This window comes from Chelonia mydas, chromosome 10 (assembly GCF_015237465.2).
Source record: "Chelonia mydas isolate rCheMyd1 chromosome 10, rCheMyd1.pri.v2, whole genome shotgun sequence".
NCBI classification, from domain to species: Eukaryota; Metazoa; Chordata; order Testudines; family Cheloniidae; genus Chelonia; species Chelonia mydas.
In genome coordinates this window covers 43,601,722-43,618,017 of record NC_051250.2, presented here as the reverse complement: position 1 = coordinate 43,618,017, position 16,296 = coordinate 43,601,722, and positions in this window count along the sequence as shown.

The following is a 16,296-nucleotide window of genomic DNA, read 5'->3' as shown; positions in this document are numbered from 1 at the left end:
GTAAAAACCTGAGTGCCAGAAATGTGTGTTCACTAGTATGGGAAATAAAACAGTGGCCAGAAAAATGGCCAAGGGTTACAAAGGCAAATAGATGTCTAAAAATCAAACCACATGAACATAGTTGAGGAGAACAGGAGAGGAGGCCGTTCACAGTTTCTATAACCTCCCACCTCTGCCTCTTTCTCCAATTAGGGCCCAGTCTTGCAACCACTTACCCACGAGTAATTTTACTCATGAGTTAGTCCAACTGGGTCCAATTCTCTCCTCTCGCCAGTTTCATGGCAGTGTAACTCCAGTGATTTAAGTGGAGTCACTCCTGCTTTACGTGAGTTTAGAACTGGCCCCAATGAGACGCCTGACATGAGTGACGCCTGTCCATCACGCGGGTAGGTAGCTGCATGATTGGACTCTTAGATTTAAGCTTTTGGGGGCAGAAGCCTTGTTTTCATATCCGAAGACAAAGTATTATTTGTCCTTTATTAACAAGCTAGGAGGTAGGAGGTGAGGGAGAGATGTCTAGTGGATACACAGCTAAAAAGCAAAAGCAGAAGAAGACAACCAGTGTTAGAGGCGTCCTTTTGCTAGGCAGCATCTGATCCTGGGTTACTACAGGCACACTATACTGTAAGATTATGGTAACAGACACTAATATATCGGACACACTCCAGGGCCCCCTCTGACACGGCGTCCCCGGCCGATGCTCTGGAACTGCTCCCTACGAAGCCAGTCAGGACTCTGGGGAAGTCTTCTTTCTGTGAGCAGACTGTTTGCAGGACACAGCTCACACAGCTTCCACCTTCCTGGGTCTGACCTTGGAGCATTCAGCATCCTCTGCCCCTCCGTGCACTTCCCACAGCGAGTCCACCCAGGCAGGCTCCTGGGGAAGCCAGAGGGTCCTGCACCCCAACTCCACAGTCAGACGTGACTCTCAGCCAGCCAGTAAAACAGAAGGTTTATTAGATGACAGGAACATGGTCTAACACATAGCTTGTAGGTGCAGAGAACAGGACCCCTCAGCTGGGTCCATTTTGGGGGCCAGTGAGCCAGACAACCCCGTCTGCACTTCACTCCATGTCCCCAGCCAGCATCAAACTGAAACTCCCTCCAGCCTCTCCTCCTCTGGGCTTTGTTCCTTTCCCCCGGGCCAGGAGGTCACCTGATTCCTTTGTTCTCCAACCCCTTTAGCTCTCACCTTGCAGGGGGGAAGGGCCCGGCCATCAGTTGCCAGGAAACAGGGTGTCGGCCTTTCTCTGTGCCAGACCCCTGCACACACCTGCCCTCTAGAGCTCTGCAAGGATCATACACCCTTATCCCACCACCTAGATACTTAAGAACTGCATAGGGGAAACTGAGGCACCCCCACACTATTCAGAGGAAACGTTAAGAACAGTCCCACTTCGTCACACCCTCCAACAGCCCTTCTGATGTAGGCAAAACCGTGTTAATATGTGGTCATGTAAATAGTGACCCTGGGCCTGTGTTCACACTCACACGGATGTGAGGCAGGAGTCACTCAGGGAGGCCAGTGGAGAAGGGAGAGGAGACTCAGGCTTGGATCCCCACAGCTCAGCCAGCCGGGGTGTCATTACACTTGCCCAGAGCCACCCCAGCCAAACCCAGCTGCCCTTGAGCGAGGCCTCCGGAGTGACAAGGAAATCTGCCCTGAATCCTTGTTTGAAAAAGTGTACAGCAGGAACCCAGGGCTGAGACTTTCTCACCGATTCACACCCCAGGAAGGCCCCAGCGTTAGTACCAGAACACAGAGGACCTTCCTCAATACCTCCTTGGCCGGCCAGCCACTCGTACTTATTGACACTGGCGATTAGTACATCTGTAACCCCAGAAGCAGGGTGGCAAGCACAGAAGCAGGATAAGAGGGGTGAGACCTACTCCCAATCTCTAGGGTGCTTTGAGGACACCTGGTCATGGGGCTGAAACAGCACCAGCCATCTCCATAGCCCAGTTACCGGAGAGGCCTGGGGTTTGTATGTTAATTGGACTTCTTATGCAGGCTGAAGTCCCTGCACTGGTCGCTGGGGCAGCTGGACACAGCGCTCCCCACCTGCAGGGAAGAGCATCAGGCCATAGGCTACCACAAGAGAGGTGCTGACACCAGCATGTCTGTCAGACTAGCAGATGCTTTGCTGATATGGAGACAGCCAAATGGGAGCTGGTCCAACCCCCTGGAGGCCTGCCCATCGGCACCTGCTTCCCCTTCCTGACAGCACCAGCATGTGGGGTGAGGGCTCCACTGCTTGCGATGTTTAAAAGAGGTGACTTCTAGGGCTTACTATTGGCTGCAATGATGGGTGCTTGTGCCCCACTCTGCCAAAGGGTCACTGGGAACAGGAGACTGCCTCTGGGCACTGCTGCTGGTGAGGATCACCTCCACAGTCACCTCTAACACAGCTCAGCCTGCACCAGCTACAGACAACCATGCCCATAACAGGAGCAGCGCCAGGAGTTCCCAGCTGACTCTCCATACAGAGAAACTCAGCAGCGCTGCTCAGATCTGCAGGATGGTCCAGGCAGGAACACGCAGCTCTTTGGGAAACCTGCTTCCCAATTTCTCCATGTAATGAGCCACAGGGAGCTGGGCTCCCCTGCAGTCCAGTCCCTGCAGTGAAGGTTATAACCCAGCCTGGGGCTTGTTCCCATATGCACTGAGGTCAGTGACAAAGCTACTGCCAGATCTGGGCCCTGTAAGGAGCATCCAGAAGCTTTTTCGCTGGGAAAGTGTGCCCTCTAGTGACACACAGCGCCCTTAACTCTACCTGTGATAAACACACAAATTCAGTGAGAGTGAGGGCTGCATCAGAACACACCTACCCATGCAAAATCTTCAAAGCAGGGAACTAAATGAAAGGAGGAATGTCCTACACTCCTTGCTGCTTTCACATGGCTTTCACATGCTTTCACAAAATGGGTCCATAATTCACTCCACACGGCTTTCACTTCTACCTCCAGCAGATTCTGAAAAGCAACATGTTACCCCAACCTCACCAGACACACACCGGAGCACAAATCCTTGACAGAGACCCCAGGTGCTCTTGTATCAACAGATCAGCACATCTGCCTGTCCCACAGTCCATGCACTGGGGGAGTTAGTCTGACTTAACAGTGTTGAGGCTGCTGTGATGGTTTTGTGCTGGAGTGCAAGTGTTTTTCTAGCGCTTGCAAAACGGGACTGAGAAAAGGTGAGTCAATCTAGAGAGAGGCTTCAAAAAGGGGTGATTTGGGACCCTTAGTGCTCTCTCTGTATTAGGGATGTAAATATTAAACAAACAGTTAACCGATAAGTATTAGTCTTACCAATAATATATTGCAGTTAATGTTTAAAAAAGATTGGCAGCAACCCTGACCCTGGACCCCACTGTGTGGGGCCGGGCAGCAGCCCAGGACCCTGACCCCACTGTGGGGGCCAGGTGGCAGCCCCAGACCCTGGACCCCGACCCCGCCAGGTGGGGTAGATTGTGAACTTGTTAAAGATTAAATGGTTAACTGATATAATTTTAATAGTTTAAACAGGTACTTTTAAAAATGATATTTACATCCCTATTCTGTATCACCCCTGCTTTCACCAAAACACCACGAAAATTTCTAATAGTGCTCTAAGTTCACAGTTTGAGTGTTTGGTGGTTATGGGGTTTTGTTTTGTTTTGCCACTTTAAGCAGGTTTTTACAAAATAAAGGGTTAAAGCTCTTGTTAAACTGACAACTTCTAACACCACCTGAATCCTGGACTTGCCATCAGCACCTCCAGAATTGCTTATGATTTGTATTGTGGTAGCACCTTGGAGCCAGGGACCAGGATCCAACAGTGCTAAGAGCTGCACAAACAGAACAAAAAGATGCTCCCATCCCTGCCTCATCTCAGAGTCCTTCCTTTCAGCGGTTCTTCTGGTGATTTTGGGACACAGGCAGTGCCTGGAATGCTATGAATAGCTCTTGCCCCATGGGAAAGCCAGAAGTCGCCATTTCCATGGCAGTGGGTGCTCCAGTGGAAGTCAGGATGCAACCTAATGTGTATCCTGTGTCCATCTATGCACAGCCCCCTCCTCAGGGCAGCTCTGGGGAGCCTAGGTCCCTGAGCATTAGCAAACCCTGGAAATCCAGCAAGTGTATGTGAGTGTCAGAGGATGAGAGGGGAAGGGTTGCTCAGTCCTCTGTATCCGTGTCACCTGCCAGTCACTGTTGTTTCACTGCACTACAAGTTTCACAGCTTGTATGAGTGCCAAGGAGGAGCTGTGCAGCAATGTGAGTTTAGTGGCCAGGACAGGGGAGCTGTGAATGTCACATCTGAGCAATAACCTGTGTTAGTGACAGCCAGTGTTGTCTCGCCAGAGGCTGCCTGCAAAGTGAGACGATGCTGCCGCCTTGAGGCCCTCATTGACAATGCAACGTTTCATCTCAGTTGACCTTTTGCCTCGACAAAATCATCTGCAATTTTCAAGAGGCTCCATCACCTTCAAAGCCACATTTCTGAGTTACGTTGTCCCTGCTGTTGTCCCAAACACGCCCTAGATGAGTGTAACTGAAGGAGATGAGAGAAGGAAATAATTTTCTCCTTTTCAGTGTGCTAAACTTTTTGCACAGTCAGTTTTAGCGTTCAGCTAGTCCGCCATTCCCCCTCGTTCGTGTGGGCCTTTCACGCAAAGGGTCTCTGATACTGCAGTGACAGGTGCCAGATAAGAACATAGATAGAGAACCATTTAAAAAATAGGAAGAGAACCACAAAGATTGTCTGGGAGGCTCGGGTGGGTGTAGCTCTCAACATGACTTTGAATTCACTTTTTAAAAACTGACTTGACTTTTAGTTGTCAGGGGCCCTTAAGAGAAGGATGAAGAGTCTGATGCACATTGAGTGTAAGCCTGTCCTTGACACGCCATGAGTCTGCCGTCACTGTGTGTGTGTGTGTGCGCACATGCACATCACTGAGGAACCCTCGGTACCCCCAGCCAGGCCAGGGATAGAAAGAAGTATCATCTGCAAGAGTCAGCCCAGCCAGAGGAGGGTTTCAGTGTCTCACCACTGATGTATTTTCCATATGTTGAGGACTGGGGAGCTGGTTTGTAAAATGGGGACAGTTTAACAGGACTTGGAGGCAGGATCCTAAGACTGACAGAGATGAGCTTGTTAGAGATGAGAGCTCCTGTAACCTTTTCTTCCCCCACCCTTTCCCTCCACTTCCTGTTCTCCTAGGGCAGCTAACTCATCCCTTCCTGCCATCCCCACGCACCTTCCTTCACCCTCAGAATGTATAACGGCCTGGTCTACACTAGGAAGTTAGGTTGGTATAACTACATTGCTCAGGGGTATGAAAAATCCACACAACTGAGTGACACAGTTACACCAACCTCACCCTGGTGCAGAGAGTGCTAGGTTAATGGGGGAGAATTCTCCAAGCTACTGACTCTTGGGGAGATGGATTACCTGTGCCAATGGGAGAACCCCTCATGTCGGCGTAGTTAGCATCCTCACTGAAGCACTGCAGTGCTTCAACAGTAGACAAGGGGACGGGGGATGATCCCAGAGCAGATCTTTTCGGAAAAACATCCAATTGTGATTTACAAATCTCCATTGATGGCAAATCTATCATGATCCTTGGTAAATTGTTCCAGTGCTGAATTACCCCGCATTGTTAATTCAGACTGGAAATAACATACATTTTTGTCTAGCTTCAACTTCCAGCCATTGGTAAATTGCACTGATGCATTTCTTTGAATCTCAAGCCAGCTTTTTTTCTGTGTAGGTATATGTACAACACTTGTAGAGATCTGAAGTGTTGGCTGCTGCATGAGACTCGCTGGAGGCCATTTCCATCAGGAACAAACCACAAGCCCCCGCTCAAATTTTCCAGGGATGTCAACACTGCATATGCCAGAGGGCTGTTGGCCCCTCACTGAAACTTAGTTGAGTTTTTGGTTGGCCCTCTCCCAATACCAAAAGAAAGGGGAAGGGCCGAAGAGAAGTCAAGATCCTGAGACTGTCCCAGAGGTCAATGAGGAGGAGCCAACGCTGCAGGCCAGCCCAATTGACAGGACAGGCAGACCAATAAGGGAGTCAGGAGCCCGGGGTCTCATCCTCCATGTGAGGGGAGCCAGAGCTGGGCAGAGCTAAGGGGAGAGCAGCAGCAGTCCCAAGCAGAGGGGCCTGAGGAGCAGCCCAGAGGTAGAGCTGGGAAGCTGGAGCATTCTGGAGGCAGGGCAGCACAGACCAGCCGCTCTGACAGGGAGCCAGGGCTGTCCTGCAACGGGGAGCTATGGGGCCAGAGCCGTGACAGCGGGCGCCGGCTGTGCCATACACAACTCTGCAGCCAAGTGCGGTGAGTGGCTGGGGAGAGCAAGGGGGCCCTGGGCAGAAGCTCAGTGCAGGGACACATCGCCAGACAAGAGCTTTGCAGGCCGGACTCAGAGTGGGATTGTGGCCCCGATGAAGGGTGGGGAGGTGATGGGGAGAAGCGTCCTGTCCCCTAGCTCCTTAGGGCATGTGGCCAGAGCAGGGTCTGACCCGTGGTGTCACCGCAGCATGGCAGGGCCTGGGGCGGGTGAGGAACCAGCTGTGTGTGGTGTCCTTGTACCCACAGGGCAGGGTCCCTGTTCCTTTCATCTTTCCCATGTTTGTCCTAATTTTTCTTAGCTGTTTGGGCCAGGGAAGCAGCTGCTGTGAGAGAGCACCCTGCCGTGGGGACACCCCAGCCCCTGTCCTAAGTGACCACAGCAAGGCTGGGGGTTCAGCCCCCCAGGAATCCTGGGCCCAGCCTTGTGGGGGTGACGAGGACCCCACCTCATGGCAGAGTGGAAGGGGAGTCCTTCAGGCCAGGCAGGTCTCTGGGAAAAGGGAGCGGGAGCGAGGACTCAGATCCTGTCGCTAGCCAATTTCTCCAGGGTAGTGCGGAAGCCAGGAAAGTTCCCCACACATAGGTGCTGGAACTAAGGGTGCTGGGGGTGTTGCTGCACACCCTGGCTTGAGGTCAACGAATGGCTACGCAGGTAGTGTCAGAGAGAAGGCTTTGGATTCTTTGACCATGGGATGGTGTTCCAAGAAGGAGGAGTGCTAGGCAGAGACGGGCTCTACCTAACGAAGAGAGGGAAGAGCATCTTCGCAGGCAGGCTGGCTAACCTAGTGAGGAGGGCTTTAAACTAGGTTCACCGGGGGAAGGAGACCAAAGCCCTGAGGTAAGTGGGGAAGTGGGATACCGGCAGGAAGCACGAGCAGGAGCGCATCAGAGGGGAGGGCTCCTGCCCCATACTGAGAAAGAGGGGCGATCAGCAGGTTATCTCAAGTGCCTATACACAAATGCACGAAGCCTGGGAAACAAGCAGGGAGAACTGGAAGTCCTGGCACAGTCAAGGAATTATGATGTCATTGGAATAACAGAGACTTGGTGGGATAACTCACATGACTGGAGTACTGTCGTGGATAGATATAAGCGGTTCAGGAAGGGCAGGCAGGGCAGAAAAGGTGGGGGAGTTGCACTGTATGTAAGAGATCAGTATGACTGCTCAGAGCTCAAGTATGAAACTGCAGAAAAACCTGAGTCTCTGGATTAAGTTTAGAAGTGTGAGCAACAAGGGTGATGTCGTCGTGGGAGTCTATTATAGACCACCGGACCAGGGGGATGAGGTGGACGAGGCTTTTTCCGGCAACTCGCTGAAGTTACTAGATCGCACGCCCTGGTTCTCATGGGAGACTTCAATCACCCTGATATCTGCTGGGAGAGCAATACAGCGGTGCACAGGCAATCTAGGAAGATTTTGGAAAATGTAGGGGACAATTTCCTGGTGCAAGTGCTGGAGGAACCAACTAGGGGCAGAGCTCTTCTTGACCTGCTGCTCACAAACCAGGAAGAATTAGTAGGGGAAGCTAAAGTGGATGGGAACCTGGGAGGCAGTGACCATGAGATGGTAGAGTTCAGGATCCTGACACAAGGAAGAAAGGAAAGCAGCAGAATACGGACCCAGGACTTCAGAAAAGCAGACTTTGACTCCCTCAGGGAACTGATGGGCAAGATCCCCTGGGAGAATAACATGAGGGGGAAAGGAGTCCAGGAGAGCTGGCTGTATTTTAAAGAATCCTTATTGAGGTTACAGGGACAAACCATCCCAATGTGTAGAAAGAATAGTAAATATGGCAGGCGACCAGCTTGGCTTAACAGTGAAATCCTTGCTGATCTTAAATACAAAAAAGAAGCTTACAAGAAGTGGAAGATTGGACAAATGACCAGGGAGGAGTATAAAAATATTGCTCGGGCTTGCAGCAGTGAAATCAGGAAGGACAAATCACACCTGTAGTTGCAGCTAGCAAGAGATGTTAAGAGTAACAAGAAGGGTTTCTTCAGGTATGTTAGCAACAAGAAGAAAGTCAAGGATAGTGTGGGCCCCTTACTGAATGAGGGAGGCAACCTAATGACAGAGGATGTGGAAAAAGCTAATGTACTCAGTGCTTTTTTTGCCTCTGTCTTCACGAACAAGGTCAGCTCCCAGACTACTGCACTGGGCAGCACAGCATGGGGAGAAGGTGACCAGCCCTCTGTGGAGAAAGAAGTGGTTCGGGACTATTTAGAAAAGCTGGACGTGCACAAGTCCATGGGGCCGGATGCGTTGCATCCGAGAGTGCTAAAGGAATTGGCGGATGTGATTGCAGAGCCATTGGCCATTATCTTTGAAAACTCATTGCGATCAGGGGAGGTCCCAGATGACTGGAAAAAGGCTAATGTAGTGCCCATCTTTAAAAAAGGGAAGAAGGAGGATCCTGGGAACTACAGGCCAGTCAGTCTGACCTCAGTCCCTGGAAAAATCATGGAGCAGGTCCTCAAGGAATCAATTCTGAAGCACTTAGAGGAGAGGAAAGTGATCAGGAACAGTCAGCATGGATTCACCAAGGGCAAGTCATGCCTGACTAATCTAATTGCCTTCTATGATGAGATAACTGGCTCTGTGGATGAAGGGAAAGCAGTGGACGTGTTGTTCCTTGACTTTAGCAAAGCTTTTGACACTGTCTCCCACAGTATTCTTGCCAGCAACTTAAAGAAGTATGGGCTGGATGAATGGACTATAAGGTGGATAGAAAGCTGGCTAGATTGTCGGGCTCAACGGGTAGTGATCAATGGCTCAGTTTCTAGCTGGCAGCCGGTATCAAGTGGAGTGCCCCAAGGGTCGGTCCTGGGGCCGGTTTTGTTCAATATCTTCATAAATGATCTGGAGGATGGTGTGGATTGCACCCTCAGCAAGTTTGCAGATGACTCTAAACTGGGAGGAGAGGTAGATATGCTGGAGGGTAGGGATAGGATACAGAGGGACCTAGACAAATTGGAGGATTGGGCCAAAAGAAATCTGATGAGGTTCAACAAGGACAAGTGCAGAGTCCTGCACTTACGACGGAAGAATCCAATGCACCGCTACAGACTAGGGACCGAATGGCTCGGCAGCAGTTCTGCAGAAAAGGACCTAGGGGTTACAGTGGACGAGAAGCTGGATATGAGTCAACAGTGTGCCCTTGTTGCCAAGAAGGCCAATGGCATTTTGGGATGTATACGTAGGGGCATTGCCAGCAGATCGAGGGATGTTATCGTTCCCCTCTATTCAACACTGGTGAGGCCTCATCTGGAGTACTGTGTCCAGTTTTGGGCCCCACACTACAAGAAGGATGTGGAAAAATTGGAGGGAGTCCAGTGGAGGGCAACAAAAATGATTAGGGGACTGGAACACATGACTTATGAGGAGAGGCTGAGGGAACCTGGGATGTTTAGTCTTCAGAAGAGAAGAATGAGGGAGGATTTGATAGCTGCTTTCAACTACCTGAAAGGGGGTTCCAAAGAGGATGGCTCTAGACGGTTCTCAGTGGTAGCAGATGACAGAACAAGGAGTAATGGTCTCAAGTTGCAGTGGGGGAGATTTAGGTTGGATATTAGGAAAAACTTTTTCACTAGGAGGGTGGTGAAACACTGGAATGCGTTACCTAGGGAGGTGGTGGAATCTCTTTCCTTAGAAGTTTTTAAGGTCAGGCTTGACAAAGCCCTGGCTGGGATGATTTAATTGGGGATCGGTCCTGCTTTGAGCAGGGGGTTGGACTAGATGACCTCCTGAGGTCCCTTCCAATCCTGATATTCTATGATTCTATGAGGTGGTTTCCATTATATACAGGGTTTACAGCTTGGTTAAATGGCTCTCAGCACCCCCACTATAAAAATTGTTCCAGCCCACCTGTCCCCACAACAGCAGGAGCATTCCCCCGCTTACACAAATGAGGCTACGTTCTTAACACTTAAAATAGCAGTGAAGATCCAGCAACTTTGCTTTTAACTCCAGAGCTACTCAAATTCAATCCCAGCTTCCCCTAGAGGCTTTGACTCAAGCTACCAACCCAAAAGACGACTTGCCACGTCTTTGGCTCTTTTAACCTGAGGTAGCTGACACAGGTTAGCTAACCTGATCTAAGAACAGTGTAGAGACACCCTGAGAGAGCACAGTTAAAAGACCCTCTCACCATGCAGTTCCTGCTGCCGCAGAGAACCAACTGGAGGCTGTCTCAGCAGGCCCAGGTCCCTGCAGGACTGCCTTTCCTTTGTTCTTTCCAAGATTTTTTTTTCATGGAGGGATGGGGATAGAATGGGGCAGATTCTTTTTTTCCCCTTCTTGTTTCCTTTATTGTCTAGAAGTTAGATCATGGGATCTGCTACGGCCCCTCTGGAATGCCCTGGGGAGCAAAGGGAACATAGCGGCCTGGGAATTGCCCCACCATAGATGACTCCTGGGGGGTGTTCCCAGCAGAAGGAGGTGTGGCTGGAACACTGTTGTACTCTGGCTACTCCTTGCTGCTGGAACAGCTGCTAGAGGAGATGAGTAACCAGACAGACAGAATTTAAAGAAACCCTTTAACCACATACACTGCCCCGTACACTCACTCTCTCTCTCTCACACACACACACACCATTTGTCTCCCACACTCCCCATTCCTCCCCTCCTCACTCCCCACCCCAGAAGCACCAGAGAGGATTTTTACTGCTTGGCCTGAAATTCCTGTGACATTTCAGCCCACACAATTGCCAACAATTTTTCTCTTCCATGTCCCTGAGGGAAGAGGCCCTCTTCAAGCTCCCTGTGGTGTTTAGATCTTGCTTGTAATTATTAGAATTGGGAGCACTCGCTGTTGGGAGTCTGAAAGGACAGGAAACAGGAAGGAGTGGGGAGGAGTTGAGAGCTGGGAGAGAGCTACAGAGGGTGCAGCAGCAGCTTGGTAAAGAGGTTTCCACTTTGAAAATAAAGTCCTGGTGAAGCTTATTAGTACCTTGCCTGGTTGATACAACATTTTGGCGACAAGGATGGATCTTCTGCTTCTGAACCCACCTGCACCCTTTCTGCAAAGCCCAGGTGAGCCTCCAATTGCTTTTACTACCTGCATCCATGTGTGTGAGATTTATCTGCTTGCAATTGATAAAGAAAAGAACCAGAAAACAACCCTATAATCATGTAAAGCTAGGCCTCTGTCTTTTTTCTATGCTTATCTGTCTTCTCTCTAAGGTTATGGGTAGAAGGAATGTGAACTGTGTGTAAGCTGTACTCCCCGTTTTGGGGAAAGAATTCCTTATACAGATAAGCCTCCATGTTCATACCTACCCCAGAACTTCAAACAGACTGGGTTAACCGGCTTGAACTGGAAGAGATATCACACTGTATGTTGAACCAGGCTATAAAAGCCCATCTCTGTTCTTTGTTTGGGGCTTCGCCATTTTCCTCTGTAAAGGAATTGGTGAGCCCTTCAGCTGTCGTACTTGCTAGCATTAAAGTGCCTCACTTTATCAAAGAGCCAAGACTCTGTGTTTTGTTTGGCTAATACAGAAGTCCAGGGAAGGCTACCCTCCTAACCCTACACGGGAGGGGAAACCTTTTTCCCTAACACAATCAGTGCTACAGAGATTTCTGAAGTAAGAAAGCATGCTCTGCTAATCCACTGCCTTGGAGCAGAAGGGCAGTGTATATTTTACATTTTTCCCCTTGCAGATGATAAATATGAGACTGCACTAAAGAATTTTTTTGTGCCAAAAGTGAATGTAGTAGCTAATCGCTACAGATTTCGCCAGCATGAGCAGAAACCAGGGGAAACTATAATGCAGTATATTGCTTCCCTGAGGAGTCTGATTGTAATTTGTGACTTTGGGAATATGGCAGATGAGATGATTAGAGACCAGCTCATTGAGAAAACAACCATGCTTCATGTAAGAGAACGCTTACTTCTAGAACCACAATTTACACTAGAAAAAGCAATAACCATTGCTACTCAGATTGAGTCAGCTACAGCTGAAGCCAAAATGAGCATGGATACAGGAGGCACAGTCCAGGCTGTGACTCCTTTGCAGAAAAGTTCACTACCACTGCAGACACACAATTGCAAGAGGAAAACTAATGAAAAACCACCAAATCAGCAAATTCAAAATACAGTAAAAGCATGTTTTCACTGTGGATCCCCACAACACCTTGCAAGCTACACAGGATGTCCAGCAAAAGTAGCTCAGTGCAATCATTACAAAAAGATTGGACATTTTGCTAAAGTATGTTGCAGTAGCCAGTTCAATCAACAGGTGCATGCAGTTACAATACCAGATGTTACTGTGCTGAGCATGGACAAAATTACTACTGCACATATTCTAGAACAGATAAAGTGCACTGTAAATGTTTCCGCCATACCCTCAGGCAAAACCACACTCTATTCAGCTAATGTTGGACACTGGCTCAGCAGTATCTCTACAACCCGATTCCATCTATCTGCATTACTTTAAAGATGTGCCTCTTACTGAACCCAAACTTCACTTGGTATGCTATTTGAAAAACCATATTCCAGTACATGGCTACCTACCAGTAAGAGTTACTTTTGGTGATTGCTGTGTAACTGCAGAGTTCTACATTGTCCACAAATTTCAGAGTAGCAGCCGTGTTAGTCTGTATTCTCAAAAAGAAAAGAAAAGAAGTACCTGTGGCACCTTAGAGACTAAAAAATTTATTTGAGCATAAGCTTTCTTGAGCTACAGCTCACTTCATCGGATGCATTCAGTGGAAAATACAGTGGGGAGATTTATTGTCCACAAAGGCACTCCTATCCTTGGCAGAGATTTATTGGCTGCTTTAAATCTCAGGGTAGTTAATGGACGAATTGATCTTCCTCAGCAAAGCACTCTTGCGGTACACACACCAGTTTCAGCTGGGACCCAACACCAAGTTGAGGAGAAACTTGGCTGTGCTTATGGATTTCTGCATAAAGTTAAAATGCAGAATAATGTGATGCCTATACGACGGAAGTTACAGCGCTTACCATTTTCAGTCAGGGAAGGTGTTTCAGAGAAACTTAGAAAACTTGTTCAAAAGGACATTATTGAAGAGATCGACTCCTCGGAATGGGTTTCACATATAGTAGTGATGCAGAAGAAGGGTGGAGGCATTTGCCTTTGTGTGGACTTAAGGGAGCCAAATAAAGCTATTGTGATTGACTGCCATCCTCTTCCTCACATAGAAGAAGTATTTGCAGAACTCCGTGGAGCAAAGATGTTTTCTACTCTTGATCTGTAGAGCGCATACCACCAGGTTATGTTGCATGAAGATAGCAGAGACCTCATAGCATTTATTACACATGAGGGACTATTTCGTTTTAAGTGTGTTCCATACGGTCTCGCATCTGCCCCAAGTGCCTTTCAAAAAATGATGATTCAATGATTCTGAAGAATCAACATGGAGTACAGTGCTATCTGGATGATATTATCGTTTTTGGAAATACTTCTGAGGAGCATGACAATAACCTGCTGTCTGTACTAAACTGTATCAGCACAGTGGGCCTCCAGCTCAATAGGTCCAAATACAAATTTAGACAAACTGAACTCTCCTTTCTGGGGCACACAATTTCACAGGCTGGATTAAAACCTGATCCAGATCATATCCTGGCAATTTCAAATGCTCCTCCTCCAACAGATTTGCAAACCTTACATTCCTTCTTGGTTCTTACCTCCTGGTATGCAAAATTTATTCACACTTATGCTTCTGTCATTGAACCATTACGGGAATTACTACGGAGAAATTCAACCTTAGTGTGGACAATGGATGCACAAGCTACTAAAATGGAAAGATTATTATAGAACTGTCTTGAGCACAGAGGTTGCAGGGATAGTGAAATATTTAGAAAATTGACACCTGTAACACAGTTTTGTTTTTTTTTATTGTAGGTGGTGCTACAAGATGTAATTTGCTATTAGGATTTTAAATATTTATGTATGGCTTTTAAATCCACAAAAAGCCAGCACCGTCCAACTTACTGTAAACAAAGCACAACACAAAATCCCTGGAATGCCCCAAAGTACCACACGTAGGCCAAGGTTTCCTGAGAAACACTAGGTTATTTATTATTTGTTTGTTTATTGGGTTAAGCAGCACCTAGAGGCTCCAAACAGGCTCAGTGGCAGAGTTGGGAAGAGATCAAGGCACAGTGATGAGCTGCCAAAATCTTAACAACTGGTTCCCTCCTCACCACACGAGGGGGTCACTGCCCACCCCCGCCCCCAGGGACTCCTGCCCCATCCAACTCCCCGTGTTCCTTGACACCCCCGCCCCCAGGACCCCTGCCCCATCCACCCCCCTCCCCTGTCCCCTGACTGCCCCCAGAACCGGACAGGAGGGTCTCGTGGGCCACCGTAGTGGGTGCCCACCCCACCTCACCTTTAAGAGCCAGAGGCTCCTGCCAGGGGGCAAGGTGGGGAGTCCTAGAGGTGCTTACCTGGGGCAGCTCCCAGGAAGCATCTGGCAGGTCCCTCTAGCTCCTGGGGCGGGGGAGCGTAGCTAGTGGGGGAGCAAGGGGAACGGCCGCTCCCCTCACTGATCACATCAAAAGTGGTGTCTTAGGCACCGACTCCATGGGTGCTCCGGGGCTGGAGCACCCACGGGGAAAATTTGGTGGATGCAGAGCCCCCACCGGCAGCTCCCCGCCCCATGCCCTGCCCCAACTCACCTCTGCTCCGCCTCCTCCCCTGAACGCACCGTCCCACTCTGCTTCTCTGCCCGCCCCAGCTTCCCGTGAATCAGCTGTTCGGCGGGAAGCCTGGGAGGGCTGAGAAGCAGGCGGCGGCTTCACACTCAGGCTGAGGGTGGCGGAGGTGAGCTGAGGCAAGGAGCAGTTCCCCTGCGTGCTCCCTCTTCCCCCTCCAGATTACCTGCTGCGGTGCGGGCAGCCCTCCTCACCCCCCTCCCCAGCTCACCTCCGCCTCCCTGGGCCTGAGTGCGAAGCCACCGCCTGCTTCTCAGCTCACCCCGGCTTCCTGCGCGAACAGCTGATTCGCGGGAAGCCTCGGGGGGGCGCGGAGAAGCAGAGCGGGGCGGCGTGTTCATGGGAGGAGGCGGAGGCAGAGCGGAGGTGAGCTGGGGCCGGGGGTGGGGCGGGGAGCTGCCGGTGGGTGCTCTGCACCAACCAAATTTTCCCCTCGGGTGCTCCAGCCCTGGAGCACCCATGGAGTTGGCGCCTAAGGCGCCACTTTTGGCCGGTTAAATTTAGAAGCCCTTTTAGAACCGGTTGTCCCCCGTGGAACAACCGGTTCTAAAAGGGCTTCTAAATTTAACAACCGGTTCTAGCGAACCGGTGCGAACCAGCTCACCACTGCCTAGGCATACTGTGCCTTGCCTATTACACCATGCAGCCTATCATGCAACCTCTGCTTCAGACACTGTTTTGTACAGCATTGTTAGAGGGCTTATTCCTTCACCCTCTCACTTCCGTGGCCCTTCTCACGTAAACAGAGAGCAACAATACCCGAAGTCCGAAGGTGCAAACAATTAGATGTTTATTGGGATGAACTTCCAGCAAGCTTAAATCCAAGTTCCTTTTTCCTTATTTTCAAATCCCAACTTACTTCCTGTTTGCCCCTAATTTATATAGTAATATTCTCAGCTATACCTCAACCAATCATTTTACTGAAATCTACCTAACCAATCCTATCATATTGTAACATAATTTTCTAACCAATTATATCCCACCACCCTAATTAACTTACACCTAGCAAAATTAATTATACAGCAGACAGAAACAATTAACAATAGAAAAGTGGGGGCCATAAAGATAAAATATACAGAAATGAGGGTTTCACAACCTCAACTATTGAGAAACGATTTCTTGCCAGACAGGATGCTATCAAATTAAGTTTTTTTTAAAAACTTTCTTTATCTGGTGGTGATAGGAATACAATCCTGTCCTGATAATGCCTAACAGCCCAATAGCACCTTATTTCAATATGACTGGTTTGGAATGTGGGGATGTGACCGTTT